This window comes from Apostichopus japonicus, chromosome 2, assembly GCF_037975245.1.
Source record: "Apostichopus japonicus isolate 1M-3 chromosome 2, ASM3797524v1, whole genome shotgun sequence".
Taxonomy (NCBI): domain Eukaryota; kingdom Metazoa; phylum Echinodermata; class Holothuroidea; order Aspidochirotida; family Stichopodidae; genus Apostichopus; species Apostichopus japonicus.
Genome location: NC_092562.1, coordinates 23,105,784 through 23,124,165, shown reverse-complemented (window position 1 = coordinate 23,124,165; position 18,382 = coordinate 23,105,784). Strand labels below are relative to the sequence as shown.

Below are 18,382 nucleotides of genomic sequence, written 5' to 3'. Positions count from 1 at the left end.
CACAGGTTTGGAGCCTAAGGATATTTTTGGAATAATTGTATTGTCTTCTTTGAAAAGAGGAACAACACATTATACAAATGATATATGTGGGCTTGTAATTAGGGGTTAACTTATTCAGGTTTCAAATGAGAAATTTTGACGAGCGCAAACTCTGCGATATAATTTTGCACATTTTAATGGGTTTCCCCAGATTTATCAAAATTTGAAATGTGTATATCTTGGAAAACGAAAAGAGCTTTTTAACAGATTCTGTATAGATTATCACACATAACAAATGTACTTGCATGCATATGCTTCAAATTTGATAGGTGTCCGTAATACTTTCAATGTATTTGCTATGATTCTGTAGATTATCATAAACAGATTGCGTCTCTCTCTGGCTGGCCCTTCAGTCCACCTCCTGAAATGTTTTTGTTTTACTGTCATTGATGGTGAATAGTTCAAACTAACCTGACCAGCATTTTCTCTTATGCGTTGTGTTTGCAGTGGTAACTATTGTAAAAGTACGGTGATGCCTCATGTCGTTACGTAATACCTGTCAGTAACCCTTCCACCGAGCGGGGATATTCCAGTACGTCATTATCCTGCTCCAGAGACTCATATGCCTAAAAATAGCATGGTATGAAAGAGTACGGACCGGTGTATGCGTCAGTTACGTTTGTTCTAGGATTGGAGGAATCGAGAGACTTTGGGGAGAACCAACGAGGAAGTTGACCACAGCCAATAGTTCCGGTATAGCCTGTAGTTGCGGATATTCTGCACGGTGTACTGATGACAATGTATTGTCACGGAAATGACTCTCTCTCTCTATTGGTAAAACCGCAGTTACTCGGAGAAAGATACTTTTCCCACTAAACTGCTATGAGAAACACTATTAACGCACTAACTGTCGTCTGCACACATATTGGTCGTGCACAGGGAAAAGTGTGTAGCCTATCCGTAACGTATTAAAACGGACCTGTAATTGAAGTTCTCAGGACTTTACTGTTCATTGTATGATTCTTTTATAATCAGCAAGAGTGGATTGTTGCAGTGTTTTCGCACAGGAAAGAAGAAAGTTTGCTAAGGAGCTATACAACAAGACCTAGTTACGTCAGGTAATGTCAAACGATATTCTAATTCTGCATTCTTCGCAGCTACTTACGCAAACGTAACTTGTAACTAAGGACTGTTAATACCAGCCTAACTTAATACTGTAGCTGGTGCCTAGGTGTACAGTATGTCTAACCTACATTAAAATATAATGATTAACCGCCAGGTTATAGTCAATGAACACTAGAAATGCGCTTGTGGCATTGCAGTGAATACTGACTTCTGATAATGGATCATGCACAGAAGAACGGTAGGCTACCTCAGTGAAAATTTCAAACTAGAACTTAGCAGTCTAGGGTGTTAGGAAAAGCATATAGTGAGAATGTATGTATTGTTAGTTGTTACTGTCTTCGTCTTCGTCTTCGATACGGTGACACATCCGCAAAAAGGGACAATATCTCACCACACACACGTCAAGAGAGTAATTAGTTAAATCTGACCCGAGTACTGATATGCGTGACAGGATTCACAGAACCACTGGAACTACTAATGAGGTCTGAAGGCAGACTATTCCAATCCCTAATTGTATTTGGAAGAAAACTATACTTATAGCAATTGGTACTGGCATACAATTGGCAGAAATGCATATCGTGCATGTTCCGACTCCTACGCTGAGGCTTTCTTAGGCAGTCAATAGGGATCTGAGCCTGACCATAGATGCCCTTAGCAAATAAGATGATTCTACTTTGCCTGCGCCTCTCTGCCAAGGGCACCAGGTTTAGGTCCCGTAAAAGAGATGAGACAGAGCCAGGCTCTCTTGAATAATCTGAAGCGATGAAACGGGCTGCACGCCTCTGAATGTTTTCGAGGTTGTGCTGCAAGAAAGCTTGGTGGGGATTCCAGACAGAACTGGCATATTCCAATACTGGCAGGAGGAGACATTTATACGCAGCTAATTTTGCATCCTTCGAACAAGGGGATAAGTTTCTACGAAGAACTCCCAATATCCTATTGCCTATGTTACACACATTTTGAATATGCTTTCCCCAGTTGAGATCTGAAGTGATATGAATACCCAGATATTTAATACAATCAACCTTAGCCAAGTGAACCCCATTGAGCATGTAATTGAAATTCACAGGTTTCCTCTTTCTAGTAATGGTCATAATATTACATTTCACCGGCTGGAAACTCATGCCCCAATCTTTAGCCCATTGTCCTAGTATATTAATATCATCCTGAAGTTGATGACCATCACTGACATCATCGATAACCTGATAACAGACACAGTCATCAGCGAACAGTCGGACACCAGAAGAAACAGCATTACCAATATCATTTATATAGGCCAGGACATTAGGGAAACAGTCCCCTTACAGCGAAGTTGCATTTCCAACCCGACCTCAAGCGGGGGAGCTCGGGTTGGGCTTATCTCGAGCTTCAGCTCTGCTTACACCACTTATCTTAACCCTATCACACGGACCAACGAACATGCGGTTTGCTCGCGGCATTAGCTAGTGTGTCAGCTATATGCAAGTGATCAACAGATCAACGTTGTTCACAGGCATGCACAGCTATAGCTACAGGCGTACATACAGTACTCGCGACATATGATGGTATGAAGTGTATTCCGTGTCTTAGTTCCCTTTAGCTGCCGGTTCGGATTTTCGTAATTTTTATTCACCGGTTCCTGATTTTTCCGCGTCTGGCTTGCCTTTAATACATAACACCAGACGACCGCTAATTTTCATAACCGACGCTTGGAAATTTCCCAAACGTTACTACATCCAAACCTGAGATTTTCATGTGCCCCGAATCCATAGCTGTCGCATTAGGCCTAACGCTATGTTGTAACATTGAGAAACCGGCCTCTGAATACGGTCTATATTTTTGTTCAAATTAATGCTGCACTAGTAAATGCAATTTTTTTATTATTAGAAACATCATTGGAGTTGTTTTTAGTTCTTATCATTCCTTTATATCAATCTGGAAACGTTGAACAGTAATCCTACACTAGTTACGTTGTCACTATTTACTTAGTTTGATTGGCCTAAGCTTAAATTTCTAATTGAGCTTGAATGGAGTTAATAATAGTGACGAACAAGGATGTTAAACACTAAGTTCGGCATATTTTTTATTTGTTCATAAACGGAATTATATTGAACATAAGTACAAAATAATGTCGGAGTGTAAGAATTAGGTATTAAAATTAACATTTTGGTAAAGATTGAAGATGGATGATTTGTTTGAGATACTTTTTGAGATGGAAAGTTTGGGTAACTATTCTTGGCGCTTTTCGGGCCATTAACACATCTAGTAGGTTAGGTCATTCGCTATTCATAAACACATGGTTACTTGGTACGGACAATCGTCATCTTTTTTATCTTTGGATTTTTTTTTTTTGGAAATCCTTTTTCTTTTTCCGCGAAACTCCTGAGGTGGTTTAGTAGGGGCCTATACATACACAAGGATACATACAAGCCTTTGTTACATGCATGAGAAGAGTTGCATTAAGTACAATGTACCAATTTTGAGGGAAGATAGGCTATTTCATTACTAGGGTTGTGCGGGATCCCGGTAGTCAAGTGAATACCGGCATCCCGATCCCGGCTTTGACTAACCCCGATCACAGTGCAATGTGTAACTACTACCGGTATTGGGAAAACAACTGGTTATTACATTCGTTTCGGTATCATTCCCGGGAATCCAGGACATAATAAAAATATCTACGTGTTACTATTTAAATTAGAGAAAAGAAAACACGTTTATTTCTGGTTCCTGTGTTCTTAGTTTGAATAATATCTTATCAATTTACGCACTGGCCTAGACATATTAACGAATCAACTTTTCACGTAGTAATTTGGACCTATAGCCTACACCAAATATCGAACGTTAGTGAACTCAGCATGTTACGAGACCTCAAAGTTATTCAGAAATTTTCGTTATTTATTCTTCCTTCAAACGATGATTGTGAAGGTTCCCATGTACAAAATCTCACCCTTATGCATTTCACCACATTTTGTGATAATAATTATAACGATTTAATAATTTTTGATCCAAAACCGAAGGGAGCATATCAAATTAAATCCATCTTCGCACCGGACTGTATATTATTATAGCATAGGGTACGGTACTGTTACACACTGCTGTTCGGTACTTGAGAGTTGATGCTGTAATGAAATGGATTCGTTTATTAATGCGGGGGGGGGGGGGTTCCACGATGTCATTTCTAGTTATCTTTCGCTACTTTTTTTTATTTTTAAGAACTTTTGTTCGAAGATTGATATTGTACGTATTGAAAGTATATTTTCTGGAGTAAACAACAGCCGATTAACGATATAAATAAATCTGTACTTTTCTTATATATGTAGTTTATAATCCCGTATTTATGTAGCCCCTAAGTTACATTATTGTTGTCTGAAGTTCCAAACAGGTGGGGACTTGTTGATAGTTAAAAACTTTTCATTGTGAACTTTTAAACTTAAAGTATTAGTAGTAAGTCGAGTCCTGTCTTTCCGACATGCTTAGTGATTCCCGTTAAATTAAATTGAATTTAGGTAAAAATTCATGCAAACTAGGTAGGCATCGGCCGATCCTAATTCTAAGCCTACATCGAAAGTTACGCCGTATACACCTCGGAAGAAAACCACGATAACCTTGAATGAAAAAACAATATTTTGCACTTGAAGATCTGTCTTCCCCCAAAATGCAATGATAAGGTCTAGACTCAGTACTTCTTGATACATTGAGTTTCCAATTACTAGTCAAAAACATTTTCTGGAGAAAAAAAACATAAGATATTTTTCACAAAAATTGATGATTAGATAAGTGCTTCCTCACAATCAACGAGCCGCCCCGAAATTCGCTCCCCTTACGTAAAACTTCTATATATATTACACGTGGAAAAACACGAGTTTTTACACACATAATTCCCATTGACATTGGTCACGGAACATAAGTAGGTCATCGACATTCGAACTTGGCAACTTGCCCAAGTTCATCGCACCATGGGAACGACCCAACAGATTGAACATTATGTTACATTTTCCCGCCATCTGGACGCCGATTGTAAATTTTGGTGTAATATGCAAATTATGAATGGTACTGCCCTTGGTTAAAACTTAAAACTATTGCGACACATACAAATTTTGGGAAACTGTTGTATAGAAGAAACTTTTGTATCAAATGTAAAGTACTGTATGGTAGGCCTACTATAATTTATAAAAGACGGTTTTCCTCAGGTGATAAGGAAAAGGGATGTTTCGGTGAACTCGATCTCTTTGTATAGTACTTGGATACTTAAAATGACCATGCTGTACATGCAGCTTCTATTTCTCTTTAAGTAAGCTCTACTTAGCATTGCTATCCGTTGTGGATCTTTATTGGAATAAATACGAAATGTATTTTTTGACGCCAGTATTTAACGGTAGGCCTAAGCATTTCTTAAATTGTTGACTGAGCTTCAAAATCCATTTTCAAAAAGTCTGTTTTCATGAAGGTTTTGTAAAATCGACATATAGCTAGGGTAGGAAAATATTAACGAAAGTTGTTCTATTATACAAATAAAATACATGTTTCTCGTACTGAGATCTGAAGGGAAAAAAACGGGCGGCTATCGTTCTTCTTTTCATGCGCTTATACTAGTTTGGAATATGTGGCAACCTTTACGTGATTTCAGAAATGGCTCTTGTTCTTGGAAAAATGACTCCCAGTCATTATTCATTTTCTTATATTAATGTCCTTATTATTTATTATTTATTGTATATTATTATATTTTTCATTTCACTATTGGTTATGATACTTCAGGTCCTCGGGAGAAGTTAGCTTTACGCTAACCGAGTTAAATATACGGAGATTTGATCACGGGTGCCAATTTGTATCTACGGATCCCCTTATAACATTCAATGCTAACAGCATCCTCCTATTCTTATGAGGAGAATAGCACATAATATCAATAGGATGGTCGGAGGGAGGTACCTTAGATTATGAAATTGTGTTGCGGGCGCTAAGCGAGTGTATGGAGGGCCCGAATGCCCGACATTTTTTAGTTATTCGCATTTTTATCCAGGGTTGCTTATTCAGCAAAAGCTGATTTCCAATAAGGCCCTGCTTTTTACATTCAACGTTATACATAAAAAGTAAAACATAGCAATACAAAAACAATTAAATGTACAGATACAAAACAATTAACGCTGTAAAGTGGAGACAACTACAAAAAAAAATGGAAATAAAAGAATTATCAAAAATTGGGCTTGCAAATAATAACTGGAAAGTTTTGGAAACCAACACTATGCTAGTTATTTCAACATGCGCGTTGAAACTTTCGATACCCAAGAGCTGATATAATGTAATAGCTGAACAAAGCCCAGGAAGCAATATAAAAAAAAATATTGTAAAAAACAGCAAATAAGATTCATAATGCAAAAGTTATCATTGTAATCACTCTTTGGTGAAAGGATTGGTGTGCCTACGACATGAAATTGAAACACAGTAGAAGACTTTCAGTTTATCTCAAATAGTTTTCCATCCAGTTCACATGCATCATGGACTCGCAATAACATAAAGAATATAATTTTGCCCTTCAGCTATGTATTTGCCAGGCATAAAGCTGACACATCAACCTTTTGTTTAACTGCCTTTATATAAGCAGCTACAAGAAAACGGACTGAGAGAGATTGTATTTTAACAGAGTCGGTGTTGTTTCACAAGGGCGTAGGAACCGGGGGGCTGGGGGCGCCAGCCCCCCCCCGCACCCCCCTGTGAAAGATATGGAGGGGCGGAAGTATCATTCCGTCCCCCTCCCCCCGCTTCGCTTTTCTGTCATCCTAAATCTGTGTTATTATTTATATATTACATAGAAACATAGTTACAAGATAGTTGAGGTCTTGACATGTACAGAGATGAGTTTTAAATGCAAGTCTTCCACTCAACACAGTACACGTTAAGAAGTCAATATCATTTCAGCTATACACTCTATACTGTCTTGATTGCTCATTGAAGTGCATATAATCCCTTATGTCCTGTGAAACTGGTTAAATTAAATTAGTTCGCATAAGCGATCTTGTGGTCATTCTTATCTTGCTCATCTTACAAAACCTGCTCAACCATGTGTGGTATAGCCAGATAAGCAGCCACTTTGCAACAATTCAAGTGGAAAATTTTGCACCTTCGGTGTAAGGGGACTGTTTCCCTAATGAAGAGAATGGGTCCCAAAACTGACCCTTGCGGAACACCGGAAGTAACCTTAGAAGGATTAGACCTAGACCCATTGACAACAACCGACTGCTCTCTATCACTCAGAAAAACATCCACCCAGCAGAGAACCTGATGTGAAACACCCATAGTGTACAGTTTAGATTTCAATAATTCGTGAGGAACAGTGTCAAAAGCCTTCTCAAAATCAAGGATGAAGACATCCACTTGCTTTCTTTGGTCAAGGGAGAAGGCCCATTCGTTGATGACAGAAACGAGCTGGGTCTCGCAGCTATGGTATTTCCTGAATGCATGCTGTTGAGCAGTCAAGATGTTCTTATTCTGGAAATGCTCCTTGATATTAGAACTGATTATGTGCTCCAAGAGCTTGCAGCAGATACTGGTAAGGGAAACAGGGCGATAATTACTTGGCGAGGATACATCATTCGTCTTAAATATGGGGCAGATGTTAGCAACTTAGACAAGACTAGAGTGGATAGCATCTTAGCCTAGGCTTAACAAAATCCTGGTCACCAGACAGTCCTGATATCTAAGAAAGACACAGCAAAAGAATGGTCCCTGGGAATGTCCCGGAATTTGTGGAAAGGCCTGAATAAACTATAATTTACCTGTTTGGCCTTCTGTTTATAAAAAGGCTTGAAAAGAAGATGTGAACAACAAAGGTAAAGTTCATTCATGTTGAGAGTTCCTTCTGTTTACCAATCATCTACCAGAAGCTGAATAAAACTTTGCACAATGATGTTCCATTAATAGAAAAACTGTACCACTGAACCTATCTCCTGACTGGGGGAGGGGGGTCAATTTTAATAATTAATAGCATCGTCTTAATCCTTAAATCCAAATGGTATTATTGGACAACATGCATAGCTTAACACAAATTATAGTAAATTTCATTGTCGAGTATTATACAAATGTCCAAATTAGTTGTTGGTCTTGCTTGCTTTCTCAAAAGCTGCTTATAAACTCAAGTCACTTTTTTTCAGGTACAGTATGTGAAATTTGAGGAAGAAACAGCTACAAAATGCAAGGCGTTTGAACTATGAATTAAATGTACAGTGTTAAATAAGGAATCAACAAGTATCACAGTGTATAGCTAATTGCACCCATTGTGGATAAAGATACCCAGGTCTAATAACTGGACCTTCAAGGCAAGAACCATATTACTCAAGTCTTCTTTGTTTAAATTGCCAGAAAGCATACAGTGTTTAGAATAGAAAAGTTTTTACTCTATTGTACTATCAGTTACCAGTTAACAATCTTTAAGTAATTTGTGTAGAGTAAATATATACTAGGTTGGCAACTATTGTAATGGTACGGGTGATGCCTCATATCATAGTGTAATATATTGTACCTTTCATCGAAGCATCCACTGAGTAGGGACTTATACCATTACCTCATTATCCTGCCCCAGAGACTCATATGCCTAAAAATATCATGGCAGAAAAACAAAACGACTATGCATAGCATACCGTGTGTATACTGTAGGCTTGGCGGAATCATGAGACATGGGGAAAAGTCTGTATTTTAAAATATGATCAAATGTATAATTTAGAGCCAAGTCTTTGTCAAATAGTTCAAAGTATTTATGGTTTGAAGTCTTCTTTCCTAAGGGATGTACTGTATATTGTGATGTGGCACTGAGGATAGCAGGGACTTTAGAGCTTCAGAAAAGATTAAAGCAGTATGGTGAACATTCATGTATTATTGAAAGCTATTAAATAGATACGCAGTCTTTTTCATTTTCATAATTTATAAAGTAAATAACATGCGTGTAATTACTTAGTAGGAAAGATAGCTCTGGTGCTTCTATTAAACTATGTACATGCAATACAGGGATTTACCCATCATGCATTTATCTCACCAGAAGAGGAAGCAGGAAATAAAGACTGTTTACATCATTGTCTGCATCTTTCCTTCTTTCCATTTGCATTCTTTGATATAAAGTTAATGCTTTATTCCTATACAATCTTGCTTGATTGTGATGTTGTCTTTAAAGACATACTTGATTAGACAAGCACTACAGTTAACCGGTATCTACAAGTGTTGAAACCTTCCCCATTTGGTTAACTTTCAGTACGTGTTACACTTTTTGTTTAAAATGTGAAGACATGAAATATATGGTGCCTAATGAAAACTGTTCCTGTGGCCTGATCTGGCTCTCTATGTCACACCGGGCAGTCATAGTCATACTCAGTGAGATTAGAATTAGTCCGAACTGGCTGTTTTGCAATTAGTGTCAAATCTGCAATTGGGCAGATCTGCTAGAGTCACACAGACAAGCTATTCCACGTTGGAGTTAATGTAAATCAGCAATTAAAGAGAAGTGAAAATCACATATAGAGTTGCAAAGAAGCTCGACTTCTGAGTCAAGCTTGTTACTAGCATTACCATGGGACTTTAGGATAAATTAGTTTCAACAAATGCATCAATATCAACTGTAAAGGTTGCTTTAAAGTACAGTACATGGTTTCTTTTTTGGCATGAACTTTATTCACAAGAGCACAGAAATCATTTATTCCATCAGACTTTGATTGAGAAGAATTACTAAGTCTGCAGTGGAAATGTGAAGGGGTATTGTTTAAAATATGGTACATGTTGATTTGAACAATGGAAAAAGTAGTGGAGTCTTCAATGAGTTCACATAATTCAAACTTTAAAGCTTGGATTAATAGCTAAATCTTATATGGTTCCACCTCATTGAGAAGAAGAACCCTATTGTATTTAGTGGAGGTCAAAGGTCATTTGAGGTCGACAGTCTAAGTCAAAGTTTAAAATCTTTGTGAGCACAATAACTAAACAATAAAGCTTTGATTTACTTCATACTCAGCAAGTGAATCCACTTTATTGAGTGTGAGAACTGTGCTGTTTTCAGTGGAGGTCAAAGACCATTTCAGGTCAGCAAAGGTCAAAGTCTATTAAAAAGCGTTGTTACATAAAATTTTGATCCACCTTATAAAATGAAATACTGTACCCCTATCATTTTCTGTGGAGACGGAAGGTCAGTTCAGGTCAACAGAGGTCATAGTCTTAAACACTTGTGAGCACAATCACTCACAAAATGAAACTTGGATGCACTGTGTTATGTGGATCTATCCTATGGAGTGCAAGAACACTATAGTTTTTGTTGTTTGGTGGAGGTCAAAGTTCAATGAGGTCAACTGTGTCATGACATCAAAGTTTGAAAACCTAGTAACAATATCACTAAAGTGAAACTTAAATGAACTTCAGAGGTGGAAGTGTAATCAGTACCTCTTTGGTGGCTTCCTGGTTAGTAATAGCACCAACAGGGACATCAATTCTAGTTAACCATAATTCTTTCAGCATGAGGTTTAAATTAGAATTTCCTTAAAAAGCAATATAATACATTCCTCCCCATGGGCCCTCAACATTGAGGTACTGTACAGTATTTACTTGAAACCATCTAAGTTGCAAGTATTGCACCGGTGAAGCAATTATTTGAAACAAGTTTTTCCATTTTTATTCCACAGTTGAAATTTTTGGAAGAAAAGTATTGAACCAATTGGAGAGGATGTCACCTTCCAGGATTCTTCTGATTATATTTCTTACTCAATCTGGTCTCGTTCAAGGTATAACTACTCACTACCTCAAGTTATTAATTATCAACGGAATGCATCTCTTTGAAAAAATATGTTCTACTCTTGTGATGCATAATTACAAATAGAAACAAATAGAAATAATTACAAATAATTAACAAATAGAAACTTCATGGTCCATTAATTTAAAATTACAGTACCTTAATGAATCAAGTCCTTTAGGCATTAGTATTCAATGTAAAATCATTTTGCCACAGATATATGCTGAATATAGTCAAAAGTGATCGTTTATACTTAAAGTTTTACATGCCTTTGACATTGCCACTCAAAGCCCTTCCCTTTCTGATAAAATGCAATTATCTAGAACCATGCATACCCATGTTGCTTCTCCAAAGTTATGAATATTAATTCAGACTGACTAAGACTCAAGGGAGGTTCCTGTTCGTATGCTTAAACAGTTATACTGTAGCCCACTCCAGTGAAATGTAGGTATTTAAGGATTTGATCAAGTCGATTCAACCATCTCAAGAACTGTAGTTGACAGATTTTTCAGGAAATGGAACAATTTATGCCCAAAGGTATTAGGCTGAATGTGCAATGATAGTTATGTTTTTATCTTCTGAAATGTAAACAATTCCCCCAAACCCCCCCCCCCTCCTGGAAAGAAAATATAGAAAGATAGTAGCTGTCAGGATATGTGCATACTAGTAATAGTAATGTGACGTTAAATTAGGGAGACCTTCAACAGTACCACCATCCTTTTGTAGCAAGGAAAAGGAATTAGAAAGACCAGTTATATTGTATGTAGCAAGATAATTCACCCCTCACTGGTTTGATGAAATGAATATTTATCTCATTCATTTATTTCAGGGAAACTCAAAAGTTACTTTACGAAACAGCTTTGCCTTCAGAGCTGATGCTACGGAACATGAATACTTTACGTGTCACATCAGTGAAACAGACAAGACAGGCTTGACTGTTACTTCAAGAAGAGTAGTCAATACCAGAAATTATGCTAATACTAATCCATCTCCAGATGATCCTTCATTGGAATCTAATGGTGTTTACAAGATTTACCTGAGAAACTCTTATTATGGAGCTTTTGGTGTGTTTGCTTGTGATATTTTTGGCACTAGCAGGGAGCTGACATCCATCCAGACTATATTATTAAGGTCAGATGGTGAGTCAATGAATACCTATGCAAATTTATGATACTATAATACAAAAGATGGTTACTGGTGAAATTGCTGCTTACCAGCAAGGGACAGCAATATGTTAAAAAGGTTCAACAGACTTGTAATCTGATCCTCAATTGATGCATTTCTGCATTTGCATGTTAGTTACCAATATTTTCTCATACCCATGTAATGTATTGTACTACATGCAGATGTGTTACTGTACAGTGTGTCAGCTGTTGCTGCCGATCAGCGCTCTATCGGTTTACCATATGTAGCAATATTTGACATGGAAGTGCATGATGTGGAAAATGTATTGGTACTAATTTGTTTGGTTTGGATGATGTGAGAGCGTGAGCGATTATAAGATGTCAACATGTTGCAAGCGCCTCCTGAGTCATAATGCTGGTAGACAACAAACTTTGCTGTATACTGTCCCTGACTGAGCATGCAATGTTGAGCTCTGTGACTTATTACATACTCGTGTTGTACAGTAGAACTGACTGGTAATCAGGTGTTTCTTAATCACGCAAGACATCTATGTTGTTTGAATAAAAGCTATTAGCCGATATGTACAGTATGATTGGAGTTCATGACTTTTGACATTTTGCAAGTGCGGTTTCAAACACTTTGCCCTATATATGTCATATCTGTCACAAGTGATCGATATAAGTTTATGGAAACTATATATTGAGTGGTTGTGTTATTCTTCTATGACCTTGCCTTCTGTATTATAAAGCAATGTGAAAGTGACAAAGGGGTCAAGGTCAAAGTCTGTTAAATTTATAAAAAAACAAAAAGGACCTTTTGATTATAGCAAAATGGTAACATCCTGGAAGCCTGAAAACGCATACATGTTCAACTTGCAAGCTTGAAAATTTAATTCAACATTTCACTAGTTGTTAGCTCAAGGTCAAAGTTTAATGAAAGTCAAAGGGTTAAATTTTTGCACTTACCAAATTGGCAGAAAATATATTGCAAGCTTATCTTAATGTTAATTTGATGTTTCTGTGGCTGAAGTTGAAACTTAACAAATTGCTAGAAATTTGAAGAGGAATTAAACCCTGGGTTTTTGAAATGAATTAGTTGAGAACAATATTCTAATTTTGTTCCAATAGTCACAAAATGTTTCCCTGAATTTTCAGGAACATTTTTTTTTTATATGGGCACTATGTAAGTATGCAGATTGTTGCTTTTCAAAAGTGAATCATTAGACAAGTTACGTCATATGCTGGAAACGACAGATTGGAACTGCTTAACTGACTGGAACGATTTTGATCACACAGTGAATGTGATTACGGAATATCTTCAGTTTTGTATCGAAACAACTGTGCCGGTGAAGTACTTCAAGACATATCCAAACAATCACCCATGGATGAACGACATAGGCGTAGGAGGCGGGGGGGGGCTGGGGGGCTGCATCCCCCCAACCAATTTTTTGGGTGAAAATTCAGGCAATATGCTTAGAATTTTTCGGGCACCTTCTAGAAGAATAGTAATTTGCAATGTGTTTTTCTCTTTTTTGGGGGTGAAAATTCGGCAATATGCAGAGAATTATTTGGGCATCTACTGAAAGAATAATAATTTGCAATGTGTCTTTCAATATTTTTGTGAAAATTTGGGCAATTTGCTGAGAATTTTTCGAGCACCTACTGAAAGAAGAATAATTTGCAATGTGTTTTTCAAATATTTTAGTGAAAATTCGGGCAATATGCTGAAAAAATTTTTCGGGCACCTACTGAAATAATAATTTGCATTTTTTTAAAAAAGATTTAGGTGAAAATTTGGGCAATATGCTGAGAATTTTGCGGGCACCTACCAGTGGCAGAGCGTCCATACAGTCAGAGGGGGCGGATGCCCCCCTGACAGACTCAAATGGACTGCTGGCGCCCTTTTCAGCTTTTTACCACTTTTTACTTATTCGCGATTATTGACTTTTTTATTGCGCTCTCAAATACCTATTGACATTTGTCACATTTTGTTGGTGCAATTTTCTGACAAATGGCGATGACACCTATTCATTCTTCGTTTATCTGCAAATTAGCAAGGCCCGGAATGGGTCATTTTCGGCGATCTATGCGGTATCTTTACTCAAAAAATTTCTGTACATTCCGCGCCAACCTGTGGTGGCGCTCTGCTTAGGTAGTGTCAAAAGCGCCCCTACAGACCATTCTCTCCCCCCCCCCGACCAATAACCCTAGCTCCACCACTGGCACCTACTGAAAGAAGAAGAATTTGCAATGTGTTTTTCAATGGTTAAACTATATTATTATCATTATTGTTGTAACGACTTCCCCAATAATTCTAACCAATATGGAAGGGTAATAACACGGAAAATGATTTTATGTTATTGGCAGGTGATGTTATAACCGATTCATGCCTATATGATATGCACATTAACATGTGGAACGCGCGAAGAAAAGAACAAAAAGTGTTGGTTATGTTTTTTGGGCAAGTCGTTACAGCCCCCAAATCATATGAGGCTCCTACGCCTATGATGAACGACAAAGTTAAAAATCTACTGAAAGAAAAACATGGATTACTGGGAACCAATATTGATCTGTGGACAGTTAATGCTACGATCAGAAGCGAAATTCGTTCTGCCAAATGGCAATATAAAGATAAAGTTACTACTGTATGTCCAAGGCATCAACAAATCCAAAGGAAATGTGGAATGGATTGAAGCTCATGATGGGTTGTAATGACGTAGAAGCCGATCGCACAACTGTTGATGCTGGTGACCTAAACAAGTTTTCCTGTCGATTCAAAAGACCAAAACAACCTATCGACCTCCCACAAGTGGACAAAATCCTGGAACCACCTTTCACGCTGGATGACGTCACTTCCGTTCTAAGATCGTGTAAGGCATCTCCATCATGTGGCTCGGACCATATTCCCGGATGGTTACTGAAATATTGCCACTCTGAACTCGCACAAGTTGTTTACATGTTATATGCTCATTGTTTTAAAACTGGTTACATACCTTGTGATTGGAAAAAGAGCAAGATCATACCATTACCGAAACTATCTCGGCCAACTGGAAATAAGGATTATAGACCTGTTGCACTAACCAGTGTTTTAATGAAGTGTTTTGAGAAACTTCTTCGTAGCGAAATATTGCAATGAACTGTATTCCATCACTGGACAAATACCAATTCTCATATCGCAGTGGCAGATCGACGAAGGATGCCTGCCTGCTTCTGTATTCTACGTCAACATGTGGACACTCCTAGTAATTATGAAAGGATTTGTTTTATGGACTTCAGTTCTGCATTTAATACCATTTGCTGTTCTAAATTACTGGACATTATGAAGGCGTATGTCAGTGACAATGTAATTATACTACTTTATAATTTCCTGTTTGACCGCACACAGTTTGTCAACTGTAACAGTGTCAACAGTGATACTCTCGTAATTAACACTGGTGTTCCACAGGGCTGTTGCTTGTCCCCATAACTTTTTGAAATTTACACTGATTCATTAGTCTCATATTATGACAATGTTTATATCTTGAAGTATGTAGACGATAACTGCCATAATTGGGATGTGCACCGTTAAAAACCTGCAGTGTCTAACAAATTATTTTGCAGCCATAGAGTATACTGTGAATTGGTGCAAGGATAATTATATGCTTATTAATGGTAAGAAAACCAAGGAAATTGATTTTCATGCAGTGCAAAGTCATGCACCATTGTACATTGACAATAATGTGATTGAGGTAGTATCAGATTTTAAATATCTTGGATTAACCTTCAGCAGCTCGCTTACTTGGAATACCCACATGAACAATATGGCATCAAAAGCTAAACAGAGATTATATTGTATTCGTAGGCTCGCCGGCTTTGGCTTAGATTTTGATAAGCAGCTTTGGCTTTTTCAGACAATGGTGTTGTCTTTCCTTTTGTACTGTGGCCCAGTTTGGTTATGATCCTGTTCTAAAGGACAATTAGACTAATTGAATAAACCTGTCAAGTTGTATTCTACCATCACGGATGATTTTATTGATCGTATAATATGTCAGTGTGCTTCTTCTATAGTCAAGGATTCCGATCACCCTCTTTTTGACTTTTACATGAAACCATGTAGATTTTACACGATCCCACGTATGCGGACAGAACGGTTTAGGCGATCATTTTTACAGTAGAAGTATTAAAACTTTGAATTGTATGATACATAGATAACTTTTTTAACCTATTTTTGAGATGCTGTAGTCCATTTTATTATATTGCCATTTTATGATGAATATCAATAAATTTTACTTTACTTTTACCTTTACTTTTAAGTGACGGTGCTTCAATGAGATGTAGATTAAGCGAGCCAAGTTGATAATTAAGGGCAAATAGTAAAGAGCAAGCTTTATCTGTTTGTCGTGTTGGTTGCAGTACTTTCCCTTGAATGTTGATATAACGTCACAAGTTCTAAAACGGTTGCAGTCATGCCGACTGTGTAAGTATACAGGTCTCTTGAAAAGATAATAATTGGTCAAAGTTATCCAAGCAAACCATGACTGCAGACCTCTTTGATGTTTCCATCAGTGTGCAAAATGCACACGCATAACGGAAAGTTTTAGACCAAAACGCTCACAGCGAAAACTAAGAATTGCCTGTGCAGCAAGCATGACTTTGCGGTTTATCTGCTGACCTACTTTACCTCGCTGCTCTGTGGGCAATATCACACGACGGCGGATAGCCTCAGGGACTGTTCCATTATACATTAGGGGGTTCCTACTAATGAAGTACTTACTAGGCCGTATCCCCACTATGACTTGTACTTGAATTAGCCTATAGGCTACAGTATCAGTACTAGTATCCTATATGTAGCTAGTATAGGCCTAACACTGTAAGGCTATATTGCGTGCTACACAAAACAGTGCAGAACTATAGTCTTTAGAACAACTACATACCCCACATACTGTGGTTTGGTACGTTCAAACTGATTCGTTAACACCGTTGCCTCGCATGGTCACAAACAGGTTCCAAAAGATACAGAAAATGTCACTTTGGATGTATTATTTTCAACCGAAATTACAATTAATTGAATACATAAAGTCTTCTGAAGGTTACTGAGAAATATTTTGAGATCTAACAATTACTCATGTTATCACAATAAAATGAAGACAACAACAACACTTCTTGACTGCACATACACCAACGTGTGCTGAGTACAGTATTGTGACGTCATGTCGATTGAAAACAAAGGGAAACAAAAGGAAAGATCCCTCCTATATCCCTGATTTTTTCAGTTTGCAATTTGGCGTAAGGTTCTCATTGGTCAATTTAGTATAAAATCGGTAGAAAAGGTTATGAATATTCATAGTTTAATTCACCGTTTGAACTGGGATTATAGGACTTCGCATACAAAAGTTACGGTGCCAAATAGCTCCCACAGTGCGGAAAAACTAAGGGTTTTCAAGTGAACTCTCATTGAAACTGTCCTTAAATCTCTTTCTTCATTTCATATTGGCGTGAGGTTACCGAAATATATATGGGTTAAAGCATAAAACACCAGAATGCTAACCGTTTAAGCTTTCAAAATGTGGATGGTCCAATATGATTGACTAAAGACACATGAAGATACAGGTCAAAACACATACAAAATGGCTCTTGTGCTACACAGCTAAGGACCCTCTCGAATTGCGGTGAGCGCTATGTTCCGTTATGATGTTGTATTTTTCTTGACTTTCAACAGTGATTATATACTGGCAGAATAATGCAAGGGTCAGTTTTTCTACTGCCAACAGCAAAATCCACTGGCACTTTCTAGCTGATCAATTGCATGAATTTCAAGGCATCCATATCTTCTTTCCAAAACAACCTGTATACATCTAGGTAAATTCTCGGAAGTTAACATTTGTGTTGATCACAGTGACTCTGTGAGTCTACCAGTTACTTAGATTAACTGGCAATTCGCAAATAACTAGTATGAATTACAAGGGCGGTGTTAATAGAATTTACATGATAATAAAATATTTGCTGTTGAAACTATTAGAATTGAAACATTTTGTCACTTTCGTCTCAGCTAATTTTACCAGTACTTTCTAATACTTCCATCAGAAAAACATTATCTCAAAAACTAGGTCTTGATTTCAAAACAACTAGTGTTTATTTGTCCTTCATTAAAGTCGAGTAAAAAGGTATTCTATTTGGTGGCTATGAATGTATACCAAAATTGGGAACAAATGATGAAAGTGTCATACCCATGTACCCTGTAGGAAGAATTGAAAAGAAGTGAAAACCTAAAGAGTAGTATGTGGTTGAAGGGGTTGGGTGAAATGGTTGTTTATTTATTTTTTTTATATATGACACAAATTCATGTAAGCTTGATAAAGCATTTTATAATTTCCTAAAATATTTTCCAACAGCAAATATAATTCCAAATGACAGGTTACTTATACAAGGACTGTTAATA

The 18,382-nt window shown here is 37.3% G+C and overlaps 1 protein-coding gene and 1 long non-coding RNA gene across 5 annotated transcripts in view; both read left to right on the top strand.

Moving 5' to 3' along the window:
- The window catches only part of LOC139982795 (uncharacterized), a 156,660-nt gene that overhangs the window by 32,407 nt on the left and 105,871 nt on the right, over nt 1-18,382 (top strand). The window lies entirely within an intron of this gene.
- On the top strand, nt 959-17,224 carry LOC139983195 (uncharacterized). The gene is made up of 4 exons (XR_011798547.1): nt 959-1,097; nt 10,734-10,832; nt 11,670-13,668; nt 13,751-17,224. It is a non-coding gene; the product is annotated as an uncharacterized lncRNA (long non-coding RNA).